Here is a 19,123-nt window from a genome sequence, read left to right as displayed (position 1 = left end):
TGTTCTATTTTCCCTTGACTCTTAATCTTGCAAATGCAAGCACTAGCCTTTCTTCCAAGAAGGAACAGAGGATTGTGACTGGTTTACCTCCTACTCACAAGTCACATATTACCTGCAAACCCTGCTATGCAGCATTCAGGGATTTTGCCTAGAATCAGATGGGTATCAATGCAGTGCTACTGGCCAGGGATTTTCTGTATAGAAGAGAATATGTTCCTGAAGACAGAGCATGTTGACACATGGTCAAGGTGGCATGTAACAGATCCAACATTTGTCCAAGACTCATTCTGATTCCCAGGAGCAAAATGCTCCCAACCTCATACCAATTGAGGATTCAGGATACTAAGGAGGAAGACACTTTGTCTTCATTCTTTTCCCTGCATTTTGGGTCATATCCAAGGTTGCTAAGGGACCCTATTGGCTACCCAAGGGAGCAGGAAGTGTTGGAGATCAAGACCAGGGGTTCCTGCACACAAAGTTGAGATACTTATATACTTACAATTCATGGGGAACACAGACACACACATGTGCACAAAACACACACATGCATACAACACACATACATATATTCAAAAAACTATGCCAGGCTGCCACTGATATAAAAAAGGACTCACATGATAGAAAGAATTGAACTGACAAGCATATCCGACTAGCCTCAGGAATTGGATCCATTCCTGCAGGGAATAGCAGTGGATACTGCATCCCTTTCCCTGGAGGTATGGACATGCACCCTACCTGGGGTTCTTTCACCCATCCAAATCCACAAAGTGTAAATATAGAGCTGTCTGTCAGGATCCTCTAATCTCAGGGATTTCCTTGTTCTTGTATAGTCTATTTGGAGAAAAAGTCAGCTAGATGCTTGGCAGTTGTGGACTAAGAAGAGCATCCTCTTTTTTGTCATCTGCTTAAAATGTAAAGCAACCAAAAATAGAGCACATCTGAGTCATGAATAGGACATGTGGAGAATTCCAGGCTTCAGTGTGAACCAAAACTCCTAGGACATTTTTAAGAAAGGCAAGGAAAGGGAGAGAAATGCCCAAACTTTCTCTTTGCTAGACATGTAATACATTCTCACTGGATAGCATTCTGCTGAAGTCTTTTCAGAACAAGGCTCACTGCATCCATATAGCAAATGCCAACATCACACTGAACATAATTATCTCATGCTCCTTTCCAGAAACACATTGAAGTCCGATCTCCCTTGAGTTTCTTTTTTCAATTCTTCCTACTTCTAGAGATTTGGATAATAATGCCAAGTACTTAAGTATCAAGCAAAGAAAAAGGCTCTCTCTCTCCCTATATCTCTCTTTCTCTTTCTCCCCATCTATCTGCTTGTCTTTCTGTCTATTTATAATATTCTATAGAGTTAAGTAAAAATAATCCCTCACAGGTTAATTTAAAGTTGTGAATTTCTCACAATTGCTTTATGCTAAATCTCTCATAGTACTCAATGGATGTCGAATAATAAGACAGCCTAGGGCTGTCTTATATGGGTCAGACTCCTAGTGTTTGTGTGAAACATTTCACATGGCCATAATTTTCTGGGCTTTTGGAAGCTTCCATTAGTTCCATGTGTTGGAAATTAATACCTCTGAGAGATAAAATCTGCAGAACAGGTTCATCTCGTGAAGTATAAAATTCCAAAGTACTGATATGAAAAAATATTTTAACTATTTTTTTTGTTTTGGGGCCACACCAGTGGCACTCAGGGATTACTTCTAGCTCTGCACTCAGAAAACACTTCTGGCAGGCTTGGGGGACCATAGGGAATGATGGGGATTGGACCCAGGTTATTCCAAGTTGTCCGCATGTAAGGCAAATACCCTACCACTGGCCCCAATATTTAAAAATATTATAAAATATCCAAGTAATATATTTTTATGGGCATGATCTTACTAAAATTTCAGTTTATAGTAATTCTCTGAGGAAACGTGTGCAAAGTTCATAAGTTCCCTGATTAAGCACTTAGGTAGTACTGCATGTATCAAGGCATTTGGAAAGATTAGGAAACCATACCCAAGAGTACTTATTCTAGGGTCACTCTTGGCAGAGCTCAGGTTCAGTAATACTTGGGATCCACCAGGTGAAAAATGGAATTGGGGACACATGCATTTCCTAGAACCGAGGCAAGGGCATGGGGCATAGCAGACATATACTCTACCACTGCAACCACATTCATTTTCAAGGAAATTTTCTCAACGCATCAATCATACTCCCTTATATTCATCATGAACAGGCTTTATTTGGTCACAGTTCCTAGCAAGATACAGATTAACTGGTATAGTTACTGGCAGGAGGAAGAAAGAGAAGCAGGGGAAGAAGCATGGTTAAGCATCAAGTGGGCACCCCAGATTTCTAGAATTCAGCAAAGGAAGATAAAACCCTGCTGGCTTCACATTCACAAGATACCTTTTACTTGGGAAATTTCAAAAATAATTCTCATACAACCTCTCATGAAAATAAGTTATAAAACCATAAAGTGATGTAATACATTCGCTTATTCAAAGAAGATGCCCTTTTCTTAGGTTTGTTCCTTCACTACTCCAGCCTAGATGATGTTGAGAACTTAGCCCAACAATAAATCCAAAGTACCTTTAGGAAGCCTTTACATCTTGTTTTTTTGTTTGTTCCTTGCTTTTTTTTTAATCTTTTTTGTTTTTTTTTTTTGGGGGGGGGCACATCCGGAGTTGCTCAGGGGTTACTCCTGGCTGTCTGCTCAGAAATAGCTCCTGGCAGGCACGGGGACCATATGGGACACCGGGATTCGAAACAACCACCTTTGGTCCTGGATTGGCTGCTTGCAAGGCAAACACCGCTGTGCTATCTCTCTGGGCCCTGTTTCCTTGTTTCTTTGTTGTTTTGGGATACACTGGCATGCTGGGTAGCTACTATGAACTTTGTGCTCAGTAGTTACTCCTGACACTGCTTGGAGCATCTACATACTGCCAGGGATGGAACCCAGCACTCCTACATGCAGTTTTCAGCCCACCGAGCTAGCTCTCTCTGCAGTTCCAGCATGAATAGCTGTGACAGAGCATAACTACAAGTTATGCTTGTAACTACAAGTAGAGATTGAGATTGCATCAAGTGTCACAGATTCCATGGGCAAGATGATAGAGAAAATGTCTGGGATCCATATGGGCCATGTGTCAAATTTTACTGAGTACAGAAGTCTACCTGTGTAATCTGCTGTAGCTAAACCTGTAAGACTTCAAGAGGTACCTGCAAGCTGGATCTAGACCCTCATGCATCCATTTACTCAATATCTACCACCTGTATGGCAGGCGACTTTTAGGAAGCCAGAGCACTATGACAGTACAAGGTCCTTCACCTTGGAAATCAGTGATCACATTCAGGAATGTGAGAAGATAATGTAGGGAAGGTGGTAAACAGACAAGATATCAGGATAGAACTGAGTTTCATGAGGGGGTGCAAGAAAGTGCTCCGTGGTTATATGATACCCCAGCAAAGAAGTCTGGCTGGGCCTCATTGGGCATCTCAGACTGAGGGGCCATCTGAGTTCACTGTGTAATAGTCACAGAACAATTTCATTACTGATTTGTCTTTTAGGAGAAACATCAATTACTGATAAATTGAGTTCAGGCAACAATGCATTTTAAGGATTGAACAATGATTCTCAAACAAAATTAAATTTGATCCCCAGCAACCTATATGGTTCCCTGAACCCCAAGTAAGCCTTCAGCATCCACTGAATATGGGCCACAAACTACAAAAAGTAAATAAACAAAAAAAATGTCACAATTTTACAGACATATTTGGGAGTGCGTGAGTTGTAGGGTCATACCTGGCAGTGCTCAGGGCGTATTTCCAGGCTCCATACATAGGAATGAGTGATCCCAGACAATAGTCATTAGATCAGATTTGGTACTGAGGATTTGAACCAGAAAGCAGATAATGTAATGACAAGCAAGGCAGATGTCATCCTTCTTGCATTATCTTTCAGTATTCATCATGTTTTTCTCAAAAGGAGTGGATACCCCAGTTTATTTATTTTCTCTTTTTCAGGCAAAACCACGCAACTTGAACTAGCTAGTCCTGCCTCCAGTTAGAGGGGGAAATAAGGGAGGCATCAAGACCAAACAGGCGCAAGACTACTAAGTAGTAGGTTAGATACAGAGGGGACCACATATTCTAACCGCCCTGGTGTGAGGGAAGAGGAAATGGGAGGTAGGACAAAAACGGAGGTGTAGGGAGGACAATTTGGTGATGGGAATCCCCCCTGATTTTATGTAAATATGTACCTAAAATATTATTGTCAACAATATGTAAGCCACTATGATCAAAATAAAAATTATAAAAAAAAAAGGAGTGGATAGAACCTTTCCTTCCCTCAAAAGGACCAGAGATCACAGATCTAAAAATCTAACTCAGAGATTTTTTCCCCCTTTTCCACTTGAATTATCATTGCTTAGAAGACATTGTTTCTTAAAAAAAAAAAAAAAGAAAGAAAGAAAAAGAAAGAAGATATTGATTTTTGAATCTTTACTGTCTCCAAGAACTTTTTTGGGAGACTCTCATATATGGGTGTTTGGATCTAAGCGCCAAAGATCCAGACTCAGTCTGCCACATGGGAAGTTTCACCACCTGCTGCTTTATGATGCATCTACAAAAATCAAACCCAGGGTCCTTCCATTTCCAGGAAATCAGAGAGAGGAGAAAGAAATACATTTTAAATTTCAAAGAAAAAAAACATTACTCATTGCAAACCTCAATGAATAAAGTCATGTTTTATTCAAATAGTATTATTGACTACATATTCTGTCAATGATGTTGCTGAATGGAATGAGACAGGTTCATTCTATTTTTTCATTGAGATCCAGTCACATTATCGTATTTCCAGATTCTGTGATGTATGGCTCTATTGCACATTCATTTGTTTGGCAAAGAAAAACATTTTCTTGCATTCTTTCACTTAGGAATGTTAACACGAGGTTCTTTAAGAATTCAGTATGAATTTATTCTCTTCAAACTCCATAGCCAGTTTCAAATGATCCTTTTCAAAGAAATGGACAGGTTGGTGAGAGTGCAGGAGCTGTTTAAGAGATAAGTTGACAGCTAGCTGGGCCAAAAGACTCAGTGTGTAGGAACTGGGAGAGAGATGAGTGCTTTAATTTCTGAGAGAAGAATTATCTCTAGAAGAGTTTAGTACTTTGTGTGGGAAGAAAAAACGCCAGAGTGATATTTAAAGATAAGGTTGTTTTTATTGTTTTCTTTGTTTGTTGGGTTTTTTGGGGGGGTTTGGGTCACACCCAGGTTCGCTCAGGGGTTACCCTGGCTCTACACTCAGAAATCGCACCCAGCAGGCTCGGGGGACCATAAGAGGTGCCGGGATTCAAACCACCGTCCTTCAGCGTCTAAGGCAAATGCCCTACCTCTTTGCTATCTCTCCAGTCCCATTTTTATTGTTTTTAATGGGGTGCAATCATTCATGTTCTGTTGGATGCCCCCCTTAATGCTGTTCCCGAACTGATAGGACCCTGCAGTATAACTATTTCAGGACGACTCTAAAGAGCAACTGTTCTGGGGATTCTCCTTAAGGGGAAAGCTTTAGAGACAACACTCCAGAAGTTGGAAGCACAGTACAAAGAGAAACACAATTTTCCTGTGATTAGTGGTTATTATCAAGCTTGACTCTGGGCCACCCCTGCTCCCTCGCAGAGAGCTCTGGTTAGTGAGATGCTGCTGAACTTGTGGCCAATATTGTCACTGGTTATAATGCTTCTTAGACACACGTAAGCCCCAATGTTTATGCTAAATTTCTTCCTGGTTGACCTTCTTTTATATCTTTTACATTCCTAGTCTTGTCACTTTGCATGTATTCCAGTTCCTCTTATCCTATATATGTGTTCTTAGAATAAATAAAATGTCTCTGGTCATAAGTCTGGGATCCATTCTTTCTCAGTCACCAGATAAGGGGAAATGTTCTCAGTTCTGAACAAATCAGGAAGGATGGTAGTTGACCATTTTTTGTCTACTGGGCCAACACAATATACTACTATCAGTGAAAACATTCTTTTGAAAGTGAAAAGGAACTTTGATATGGGGTTTCGGAACATAACAGTTTCCATGCGAATCTTCCCTCATTTGAGGTTGTTCTTCCTTTTCTAACATGTTGGTTTGGGGGCCATATACCCTGAGGTGGGCCAAGAGAGCAGGGCCTGTGCAAGTGGAGAAGCTTTGCTTTGAGATTACTTGTGGCTTTGAAATAGATAAAGATGGACTCTGAACATTCTAAAAGTGTATTCATTATCATCAAGCCTAAGAAAAAGAAGAAAGGGACAGGAGCCAAGAAGCAGTTCTAGAAACACAAAAGCAATTGGAATGTAGGTTAGCATTATTCTCTTGTGAAAACTTGCCAGGTAAAGGGCTGAGGGACACTCATATGACACCCGGGGCTCAAGGAATCCCTCTCCACAATGAAAGGGAAGAGTCATATTTTAGTTCTTGGCCTTTCACCTACACTGGACAGAAGCAGGACAGCAATGGTCTTACCCACAGACTGTGGTGAAATCTAAGGAAAGTTAAGGAGACATGAGGCTGATGGAGTTCCCTCCTGAGAGAGGCCCAGTGACAGGGTATAGAGGAGTAAGTACCATCAAGGGCACATGGGTGAGAAAGTTCCAGACTTGAAACTCATAGACAGTGATTGGAGCAGGAACAAGACAGTCTCACATCCTAGAGAAGAGTAGGAGACCTGGGTATTGGAAAGGGGTCAAGACCCATATACATAAACCGGATGAGAAATATGGGGGGTGGGCTGGAGCAATAGCAAAGCATATGATTCATTTGCCTTGCATGCAGCCAACCTGGGTTCAATCACCAGTATCCCATAAAATTTCCTGAGGAGCCCTAGGAATGATTCCTGAGAGCAGAGCCAGGAGTCAGTTCTGAGTATCACTGGATGTGGCTTCCAAAAGAAAAAAAAAAGTTTTTATTTTGGAGCCACACTCAGTCATGCTCAGAGCTGACTTCTGGCTCTGTATTGAGGGAACATTCATGGTGGTATGGGGCACCATATGGAGTACTGGGGACCAAAACTAGTCAGCTGCATGCAAGACTAGTGCCCTAACCACTGCATTATCTCTGTGAGTAATTGCCTGAGCAAATACTTCTTAAGAAAAAAGAATTTTTTACTTCTTAAGAAAAAAGAATTGCACCATGATTTACTACAGAGTAAACTAGCTAAAGAAGTTGTCATGTTCTCCTTCACTGTGCAATCTAGTAGTCCTAGGTTAAATCACCAGATATGTCCACTTAATATTTAAAGCACCCCACATATTTTCTGCATATCAAGCTCATGAACTCATTTGCAAAACATAGCCAACTTAGTAATTTAATTTGATGTCTTCTTTCATCAAAGTTAACATAGATACACATTTCATACAGACTGCATTTTTATTAGACTGATTTTATTTCAGAAGGTGACTTATGAATTCCTATGTTGTTAATAATACAATGGCAATTGAAGTTAAATGATTTTGATACAACAGGCCACCAATCATTGATAGACTAATGATTCGATCATAAGTCTGCATGGGAAGTAAAAAATGCCCACCTTTTCATTGATTGAAGAAACCTTAGCATTTCATTCATCACATGGACCTAATAAAACTGTCATCAAGCCAAAATGGAAATGCTCACACCTTCCTCAATGGCTTTCAAACAGAAAAAGGTTTTTCTGAAATATTCAAATGAGGTGACGACTTATGGCAATTGTGAAATATCTTTCACTGGTTGTATGAAATTAACTCCTAGAGCTCAGATATTTTTATGATGAGAACCATCTCCAGATCTAAGACACTAGGCAGGCTGGAGCGGAAGTATTTGCTCAGGCAATCACTCACACCCCCTACAGAAGCATGTGCTCTTTATCCTGGTACTTTCTAAGCACAAACATTTCTTCTGAAGTTGTTAGGGAAACAGGCTTTTTATGTTCCATTATTGGTGTGACAGGCAGGCATGTGTGAAGAAAGGCGACAAGGGAAGTGGAGTAGAATGAGCCATGTGGAGTGTCTCTGTAAACTGAGGATGGGCTTTCAGCATAGAGGAAGCACAGCTCCCTAAGATTCATAGTACCTTGAATGGCCCTGACTGCCCAGGTTTTCATAGTTCCCAGTTCCAAGAAATTTTGTGGGAATATCCACTGGGACCAAAATGGTACCAAGGAATTTGGAAGGAAGCCATCTGGCACTTTTAATTTTCCTGTGTTGGGTCTGCTCTCAAGGTAAATCCCTGGGTCCATGGAGCTCAGGCCGTGTGCTTTGGGTTCTCACAAAACCCCCTAGGGCTGGGAACACCTGGATTAAAACTTGGTTGTGATTTAGGCAGTTGGGAAAAGAGGGTAAAGGGTTGAGTATCTCATCATTGCTCAGACATCAGGTTTGTGGGTGTGCAGGCGTGTTGGAGAAGCTGGGAAGTTCTGATTTTGGTTGAACACACATTCTGATCACAGAATACTTTATCATCCAGCATCCTTCTGGATGTGGAGGATATACATTTGGACCTTATTCCTCCCAGGTTTAGTGACCACCAAGAGAGAACTTTTATAAAACCAAGAGGTTAGGGCAGAACAGAGCTGGGATTGGGCTCTGCACATACCCATGGGAGTGACCTCTACTGACCTGCATTATAATTCTTAGATTTAGCACATTAGTTCTAGAAATTACAGCCCTCCAGACGTCAGTGGGCCTTGAGAAGCAGGTTGGTGGGCATGGGGTCACCAGCATTCTTCATTGCATAATGGATGTCACCAGAGACATCACCCTGGGGCCCAGGAAATGCCTCAATATTTCTCAGAATAAAGTGTCCTACAGCCATTACTGGGTAAAAAATATCTGATGAAAGGAATCCCACGAAAACTCAATCTCCCCAAATCATTCTCAGCCATGATTGGGTTAAGCAATTGTGGCTGGTGGGTTCTGAAAAGTCACTCTCCAGAGAGAAAGATCAACATTGCATTGTGTGTGGTTGTGGTTTTGGGTTTTGGGTCACACCTGCTTGTGCTCAGGCTTATTCCTGGATCTGTGCTCAGGGATCACTCCTGACAAGGCACAGGTGACCAAGACTCAGGGGTGTTGGGTATGAAACCTGGGTCAATCTTATGCAAAGAAAGAGCTTTACCTGTTGTATTATTTTTCTAGTCCCCTGCTATAGTTATTTTGGTGTTGGGACACACCTAGCAGTGCTCAGGGCTTACTCCTGAATCTGTGCTGAAAGATCATTCTTGGAAAAGCTCAAAGGGATTATATATCAGATTAAAGATCAATATCTGGTGGTGTCAAGGAAGGCACATGCTTTACCCACTGTACTGTCTCCCTGTCCCACAAAAGATATGATTGGATTTTAGACATGCAATGACTATCTCTTTCCTGTGGCTTGTAAAGCTATCTCGGCATCTGCTTCTGGTCCTACTTAACCACCAGCCAAAGCAATCCATAATTTGCCATTGGATTATGAGCCTCTTGTGCAAGATTTTAAGGCCCAATCTCATATTCACAGGACCACTCTTATTCTTTATCAACAGGGCAGAGAAAATCTTCAAGAGTCACTGTATTTGTTCACAGTTGCCCTCTCTAAGGACCATCAGTAGATTCTTTCATGGCATAGATAAAGTTGCCTTTGAGATGGAATCATGGCGGGACACTGTGGGGATTTACACATGGTGCATCCAGAATATGCTGCTTCCAACCATAATTCTGGAATGTAGGAAGGTACCTGGCCAGACTTCAGCTACCAGGACCCCAATGTTTTCATCTGGCTATCTCAGATCCTGAAGCCAAGTTTTCCACTGTGAGTGAAAGGGCTTTACCCCCTACCAAAAGAACCAAGAAAAATTGGTCAGTGTCCAGACAAAAATTGGGAACTGGGGGGGGGGGGTGGAGTGATACCACAAAGGGGAGGGCATTTGTTCTGGGTGCAGCAGACCCAGGTTCAATCCCCAGCATCCTATATGGTCCTCCAAACCTCCATGAGTGATTTCTGAGTGCAAATCCAATATTAACCCCTAAGTGCTGCTGGATGTACCCTTTGCCCCCCCCCAAAAAAATTCTGAGGATTACCAGGAAAAGGGGGTTTAAGCATGCCACGCCCTGAAACAGACCCAATTTTAAAAAAATATTTGAACAAGGGCTGAAAATATAGCACAGGTGGTAAGATGTTGCCTTATAGCCAGCCAACCTGGCTTCAATCTCTGGCTTTCCATAGAGTCTCCAACACCATGTGGTGTGATTCCTGAATGCAGAGCCATGAGTAAGCCTGGATCATTGCCAGGTGTGTCCTCAAACAAACAAAAGAAACAACAATAACAAAATGTTATGAATAAAGATTTTTTGCATTCACTTCTATACCACAGGCCTTGAGTCTCTGATCAGATCAGAGTGTATTGGGAAGACCGGGCTGTTTAGAAATTCCAGTGGCTGGGGCCGGAGAGATAGCATGGAGGTAAGGCATTTGCCTTTCATGCAGAAGGTTGGTGGTTCGAATCCCAGCATCCCATATAGTCCCCTGAGCCTGCCAGGAGCGACTCTAAGCATGGAGCCAGGAGTAACCCCTGAGTGCTGCCGAGTGGGACCCAAAAACCAATTAAAAAAAAAAAAGAAATTCTAGTGGCTGCTAGAAAAGAAAAGAACAGAACCTTTACACATCTTAAAGGTGAAAGATTGCAAAGAAATACGCCCTCCATCAGACCATCTCTACCTTTGCATTTTATAAATTTTTATATCTTATTTATTTTATTTTTATTGTTTTACTCAGTAATATTTAGGCTATAAAAAGCGAGTCTTAGAGAGAGAAAAATTATGTTACATAGTAAAAAGTTTAGGGGACTAAATTTTTTTCTCAGTGCTCGGCTTGCAACATTATTAGTCTGCTGGTGAAGAACCCGTTTTTTAACAAACTTACTTGAATGAGTGATCCTGTTTCAGAAAAAAATAATAAAATTACTGTGTCTGTTAGAAATCTACCTTGTTCAAGGGAACAAACAAAAGTGTCCCCCAGTTGCATATGAGTATACTTCCTAACCCCCTACATCATCCCAGTGCCCCCCAAAGGTGGCCTCCCCTGCCTGGAAAATTGGGGACAAAAGTATCTTCTACAGAGTCTGTCTTGAGAAGAGGCACTTACTGGCTCATTGACCAGCTCCTCTGACTCAGCGGCTCTAGCATTGAAAAGGGAGAATAGGAGGAGACAGTCAGCTTGTCTCTGACACACCCAGCCATGCCTAATGGCCTCTGGCCAGCATCCTGAATGAGTTTCCAAACTGAAAAGAGAGACCAGGGGGAATGGTTCAAAGGAGTGAGTACTTGCTTTGCATGGGGGAGTCCTGGATTGGATCCATTATACTACAGGTCTCCCCTTAACTGCTCAAAATGACATTCTGGGGGGCCAACCCAGGAGAAGCCCCAGCTGGGTATGGCCCCAAAGCAAACAAACCTATATTTAAATATGTTTCCTACAAAATGCATATAACTTTGACAACACCAAAAGCTAAAATACTGCATGGTCAATGATGGTAAGAAAATATAATATACACAAATATTATCCCATAGATAAATTACACACATATATATAGTTTATCCCATGCATACAATATACATATGTGCATGTATAAACACACAGATATACACACATATATGGTTAATAATCATTTAATTGTCATAAACTTATAATATATGTTAAGTAGATATGTTATAGATAATATAGAGTATATGTATTGTCTAAAATGGGCTTATTATATGAAAGATTATTTTAAATGATGTAGTGAACTTGATTCATTATAGTAGCATATGGTTTGGTTGTGAACTTACTCCTTTCTGAAACATTATTAATTTTTTAAGATTTCTTGTACTAAGAGGATCAATTTCTACTGAAGCTCTGTTGCCGAGATAAAAAATAATTTTCTAAAGGTGGCAGACTATAAACTGAAACACAGACACAGGTGAGCTCTGAGGCTTAGATTGACACCACCTTTGCAAAGGGAGACTAACTTGGGGGATGATTTGCTGGAATTAACTAACTCCTGTGCCCTAAAATTCCCAGTCACTGCAGATATCTGGGGCTACCTGATCCTAAATAGTCTTTAGTTTAGAGTAATAAAGCCTGCAAAGTAGAAGAAAGCCACTCCTGGGATCAGCTAGGCATTCTGCAGAGACTAGGGGAGGTAAGGACATCAGTAGTTGGGTGTCCCAAAAAAATCTTCCTCCAAAGAGATCATTGCAGCAAAGATCCAAAGACACAGAAAAGGAACACTGTGTGTTAGCCCTGTGTGTTAGCACCTGGAGTGCTAACTTTTGGGGTTCATAGATACATGCCAGGACTGTGTTAATATCTCCCCTCTGTTCTGCCTTTCCTTCTTTCCTTGGACACTAAAGCCCGAGTTCTCAAAGGTTCAGAGAGCAAATCATTGAGTTGAGAGTGACCTGGTTAAATGAAAGAAGGTTCTGAATGGGCCCCAATTTACTGTGTTCCTTTCAATCTGCCCATGCCTTCCACCTGGCTCTCTGTCTCAAATGTCTTCATATTCACTTCATTCATGTGCTCCTGGGAGTCTTCAGGTTAAAGGAAAGGTTTATGAAACATGGTATACAAGTTACTCTTTAGACCAATCACATTATAAGTTGAAGGAGGAGAATCATCCCTGTCCACCTCCAGACCCCTCCCCTGATTTTGTTCTGCAGATTACTGTGATGTCAGCCTCAATTTGCCTTGACTTGCACCATCTTTACCTTAGCCCACCTATGTGTGGGAACTTGGTGCTTTGTCCTTCCCAAACACTTCCTTCTTTTGTTTGCACCTTTCAAGTTATGCTTTGTAAAACTGAGCTTCCTGGGGTGTCTGTTTCCAGAACTTTCCCCAGATGTCCTTATCATGGTAACTATCTGTCCTGGTTCTCCGTTTTCTCAGCAACTTTGTTCCTAAGCAATGCAACCCTAGAACAACTTCCAAATGCAGGGTATTCCTGCATTCCTCCTGAGAAAGTGAACCTTAGAATCATACTTCGACCTCGTTTCTAGGTGTATGAGTATGTCATCCTAGCTGACAACATTTGATAATGATTCTCTTCGATAACTAACACTGATTGCAATGTAGAAGTCTCTTTTAAAATGTGAGTATGCAAAGAATGAGTAAACTAATCTCCCTGGAATAGGAAGAACTCAAAGGGGATGGCTGCAATATGGCTCTCCCATAAAAATGGCAGAAACAATCTCTGAAAAGCCCCCTACTATGTTCCCTAGGAAGGCCAAGTTGCATTGAGATTGTTTTTGGACATGCCTGCATGCTTTTCCCCCAGAAACACACAGGGACACAGGGCTCATTCTCTGTGTCTTTGGGTATTTGTAATGACCCCTTTGGCGGAAGAATTTTTGGGAACCCCATCCTGCTGATGTTCTTACCTCCCATAGTCTCTGCCCCTTCCTTCTACACTATTCATGCCTTCTATGAGGACCAAGAAAGTGGTCTCTATTCTTCAACAGTGTGGATTCACTGCCCAGAGGAGAGGCTGGTACACACCAATGCTGTGGCTTTTTGAGGAATTGATCTGGGGTCTCCAAGGTCACTGAACTCCAATATCAATGACAGGAGCAGGATAAACAGCCTGTATGTCTGGCTTCAGCCTTCTTTTCAGATCCCTGCCACACCTGTTTGGGGAACACCAGGGGATGCAGCTACATATCTTCATGTAAAATGAAACAAGTTTCTCTTATTCATTGTAGAATAAATTAATAAAGAAGCCCTTTGGATGGAGATGGATGGTAATGGAATGGAGGGGCCTTTTTCTGCTGTCCCAGCACCATGTGTCTCCAACCCACACCAGCTGGCGTGTTTACCAGTTCAGGATGGCAGCGAGGAGAAAATCCACTCACAGGCAGACTTCTTCAGGAGATAACATCTTTATTTGCCCTGGCCAACATGTGTGGCCTATATCATAATCATTTACACATGCTATCCTTAGCTTGCCCTGCATCTTAGCTTTTTTCAGCCATCTCCTCCTGCTTCCTTCTCCATTCTCCATCCAGGCAAATCCTCCCTTTTGCCCCTCAAGCCAAACCTTTTTGTTACCTACCAAAGACCCCTCCCAGGAATGGGAGGGTCTTTCTTGTAAGTAAGGTTACACAGGAGGAATGGGGGATGGATTACATTTGCCCCTTTTTTTTCTCAGGTTAAATTAAAAACAAAAGAGCATAGGTTCTCTTTTGTTTTCCTGGCTTCCACGTTTAGCCAAAGGCGGGTAATATTCCCATAGCAACAAAGTTTAAAGTGAAAAATTAACAATTCATTTCCTTTATTCTTTGGTCATCTGATACTAAATTACTCATGTTCCTTGGAACCTAGACCAACATTTATGATCAACATTTATGTATCATAAGGCATATCCAGCCAACTTTCATCCTTCTGCTACTTCTCCCTGTTTTGCTCAACAAAGAAGTTTTTTATGTTTCATGAGAGTTTCTCATGTTTTACCCCATACTAAGCTGAATACATTTTTTTAAATAATTTTATTTTATTTATTTGGAGTGATTGGGTCATACCTGACATTTCTCAGAGGGTACTCCTGGCTCTTTTTTCAAAGATCACTCCTAGAATTATTCAGGGAACCTTATATGATGTCAAGGATTGAACTCAGGTTAGCTGCATATAAGGCAAATTCCTTACCAGCTGTGCTATCACTCTGGTCCAGCTCGATGTATCTTTCCAGGATTCTTAACTAAGAAGGTTGACTTAGGAGAAGAGACTTTGATGATTTACAGGTCTGAAAATTCTCGTTTTTCCATATATAAATTAATGATTGATTTGGAGTGGGTTTGAGCTAGAACTTCTTGATGTCCAGGTCTTTAAAAGCATCATGATAGTTCTTGGTCATATAGACTCACAATATAGCAATATATCTGTTCCACTTCTCCCCAAGGCTTGGGTGTCTGTTTCATTTGGTGATTTGACACACTGTGATGTTTATGGATTGTTGCAAATCAGCCCTTAGGTTGACTGAAGGAGGGATGGAGGATGAGGCCTTTCTCCTCCAGCTCGGACCACGTGTCTGTTACCCCGTTCAGCCAGCAGTTCTGAAGTGAATGCAGCAGGAAGAAAGCCAACAGGCAGTCAGGCTTCCGAAGAAAACAGCTCTTTATTCCGTGAAGAGCCCAAAGCCAAAGGGCATAATAATAGGCCCCAGGATAAAAGCCCCTCACCTTCCACAGACCCTTGCTTTTATGCCCCAGAATCAGGTATCACCCAATGGTGGGAGCAGATACCACCCAATGGTGGGAGCAAAATCAGGTACCACCCTAGGGTGGGAGAATGCCAAGTGACACCCTAGGGTAGGGTCAGTAACATAATAATCCCATAAAAATGTTTACATACACAACAATTGATCAGGCAAAGGGTCTTTTCTAGAAGTCACAATGCCCTCAGCTCTGAGATCCTTTTATATTGCTTCTTTGATAAGGTGCTTATTCCCACACGCTTCCTGAGACTCCAGTTACAGTTAGATCTCTGGATTTGTCCCCTGACAACTGAAGACACTATTTTCATCATCCTGACTCTTTATCTGTAGGTTCAACCTTCTGTGAGATTGCTTTGGTTAGTTTCCTGTCATTCTAACCAGCTTTTAATTGGCCCAGGCAGCCTTGCTTGTTTTTCCACTCTTTTCCCATACCATCTAGTTCTTATTTAATAATCACGTGATCTCTCTAAATCCTTCTCAATAACCAGCCTACACTGTTTGTTTGCTTGTTTCCTTTTATCTTCAGCTCTGGCAATGAGCTCTGCTTTCTTCTTAACAGTTCATTTTTCTTCTCTCATTTTTATGCCGTTCATTCTTCTCAGTTTCTCAGTAATCCTGGCTAATTCATCAGAGTTGAGATTGACCGAAAGAAAACTCAGCAAAAATTCTTGGCTTGCCATGGGAAGTTCTCCCCCCACCTCTGTCTGCTGTTAAGTTACAGGGTTGAGAGGTAAAAGAGCATCCACCCCATGGACAGCAGGGATGTAGCTTCACCAACCTAACTACTGCAGCTCAACCTAAAATTCACTTTCTCAAGAAGTTTGCCTAGTGGCAAGAAGTCACTTCTGCTCTTCTTGTACCCAGTGATGGTTGTAGGACACTGTCCCCACTGGTGTTGTGCCAGGGTAAGGAATTCTAGATGGAGTCCTCTCTAACACTCTTAGTCACTGTCTTTTAAAGAATTTCCCTCTTTTCCTGCCAATTCCACTCTGTTGTAGTAATTCTATCAAAAACTCACTGAAGACTGAGTCTCTTTAGGCAGTACCATGCATCTCCCCAAGAAGCTTCTACCTTTCAATGCCTCCATCTTTTTCTCCTCTACTATATCTCAGAGAGCATTCCCAAAACAGCATTGCTGGTTAGTGACCCCACAAATCAGGTCTCTCTATTCTTATCCCTTTGGTGATTTGGTTCTCTGTTGTCCTCTTGTATTTGGATTTTCAGAAGGACCTAGGCATGGAAGATGCCTATAGAGAGTTGGACAAAATATGGGACTGTAAGTGGTGCAGGGGGCTGAACCAACATCTTCCACAAGCTTTAATTTGGCTGGAAATTATTTAAAGGAGCAAAATGAATGTAGACTATTTTGATTCAATTCCCTGCACTATTTATGGCCTTGTAAACACTCCCTGAGGACAGAACCAGAAATAGCCCCCTGGGCACCCTAAAGAGTCTCAGGGATGCTGGAAAGAAAAATCAAGAAAAGGATGCCCCTGTCTCAAGAAAGAAGAAAAACGCCTGTTGTCCTCATCTTGTTAATAATGAAGTAGAAGTGGCAGAAAGGGGCAGTTAGAGAAACATTTTTTAAAACCACAAAATGAATTGAAAAACTTTCAGGGCTACCTAGTACTCCAGTCAGTGCAAGATCCAAACACTGATGTAAAGGGGGCTGACAACACAATGTCTTACACAAAAATGGGTGGACAACAGATTCCAGACCAGGGGACCTCACACAGCAATGCCCGTGTTGAGTGAGCTTCACTATGTGACAAAGAGGGGCCACTAGATGAAGTCATCAGGGATACTGATAGTGGGAAAGAGAATTGGGGTGTCCTCTCAGGAGGGAGTATGGGCACCACCAGGAAACTGGGTAGATTCAGGTTTCCTGCAAAAAATATGTAGGCTTCTAGAATTCTTGGGGACAAATGACCAACTTTGTTGGAGGAAGTGGAGGAGTCTAGGTATAGAGTTCAGGTATCAGTCTGCATGCCCCAACTTTTCTGGGGTATTGGGAGGCACTATACCACCACCATGCACTGTGCAGACAGAGCCCCATATTCTGCCCCACTCAAGGTGGACTGGAGTGGCAGTAGGCCTTGAGTTCTGAGTTGTGGAGGAGGATTCGGGGATGAGGACAGGTTAACATAAAGATCACAGGTCTTCTGGGCTTGTAAGAGTGACGGTTCCCCCACAAAATTCAGTTTCCAAGGACCCCAAGTTCCCATACAGTATGAGCCTTAGGCATATCTGCAAGAATCAGTATTAACTCAGAGTATAGGATTGATAACATTCTAGAGAGGAGAACAGAGCCAGAATAAATAGGTTGACCAGTGTAATTGAGAGGTTGGTTCACTGGTAGCCCCGGATCTCCTCTGGGAGAGGCTGAGAGGAAGAAATCCTGGTCACTAGATACCTTAATTTGTGTCCTCACTTGGTGGGCCCATAAAGGTTTCTCCTGAGCACCTGTCCATGGAAACTCCAGAACTTTCATCCAGGGTAATATCTCTATCCTTGCAACAGGTGGACCTAGAAGCTTTCACAGATCAGAAAACACATTGAAAATGTCCAAAATGTGCAGTGTGTTGTTGTGCTGATGTGTAAACCAATGTGGCCACAGAGTTCCTGTCTTCTTGGCAGGGGTAGGAGAAATACATACCAAAATCTTGCACCAAAGTCCTCTTTGTATTCTGCCATTTTTCATGACAATCACTGATTAAGAATACCCACTGAAATTTCTGTTTATTTCAAAACAAGCTTTAGGTGCTTGACTTAACTCACATATTTAAAGCTCTGGTTTACTGTTCTATTTATAACAAGATTAATTTTGCTCTAAACTACAAAATAAAAAACTTGCATTATTTACAAAGTCAGACAAGAAAACTGGCATAGCTTAAGCCCTATTCAGTAGGATGTTGGCACATTTCTGAAATTATTTTGCTTTAGAAAATAAATTATTAGTCATTCAAATAAGCTGGAGACATAAACTGTAGTTGAAAAATGTTGTGGTTTTCATCAATAACACAGTAGATGCTATTTCTAGCCTTTATATCTATAGATTTCGACTGCAGTGCTTCTGGAATTAAAGCTAGGCACGTTCCAGTCACATCCGTTTCACTTCCAGCCAGAGAAGTTTGAGCAAGAAACTTATGCTAGACAAACCTTAGTTTGGGAATCTGTAGAATGAAGGTGAAGATTGAGTGACCCTAGGAGGTTGTTGGGAGACTATGTGAGAGCCAGTTTGCCAAATGCTTGGCACAACACTTAACAGAGAGCAGACAGCTTTCAGCACAATACTTTCCCATGTGTATTCATCACGCATAAAATGAATACACTTAACTTTGAAGATGTAAAAATGAAAATGAAAACATCTATCATCACAAGATAAATGCTCACACTGGATGATGCAGTCTATTTAACCTCCTTTTTCTCTGCCATTTTATAAAAGTAAGCATTGTTGAGTGGAGCTAATTTGGAAGCAAGAGGGGGAACATTTTTAGAAAAATTTGGAGAAGAGAAATGCCTTTCCAAAGCCTTCCTTGGTATTTTTTAGGGTTAGAATAAAGACTGTGCAGGGATTTAAGTGAGGATCTTACCAAAATAAAATAAGGGTCACCCACTGAACTACATCACCCAGAGTAAAAAACAGGACATGCGCATTTGTTGTCAGTCCCAACCAACAATCACTCATCTCTTCTCCCCTCACAGCAGACCTCCTTGCTGCTGGGAGTTCCCCAATCTCCACATTCTTCTCTGCCCTTCTCATCAGGTCTATCTATACCACCTAGCTATTGGAGCCACCCATTCTAGGAAACTTCCAGAACACATTCTTGATCTCCATTAAAGATGTCTGTCACCCACCCATCTTATGTGGGCACTGGGTGT

General features: G+C 41.7%; 1 protein-coding gene across 4 annotated transcripts in view; it reads right to left on the bottom strand.

Moving 5' to 3' along the window:
* CTNND2 (catenin delta 2) overlaps nucleotides 1–19,123 on the bottom strand; it is a 974,640-nt gene that overhangs the window by 395,860 nt on the left and 559,657 nt on the right. The gene's annotated exons all lie outside the window — the stretch shown is intronic.

Source organism: Suncus etruscus, chromosome 2, assembly GCF_024139225.1.
Source record: "Suncus etruscus isolate mSunEtr1 chromosome 2, mSunEtr1.pri.cur, whole genome shotgun sequence".
NCBI classification, from domain to species: Eukaryota; Metazoa; Chordata; class Mammalia; order Eulipotyphla; family Soricidae; genus Suncus; species Suncus etruscus.
Note: the sequence above shows the minus strand (reverse complement) of the source record. Positions and strands in the feature narration are given on the sequence as shown.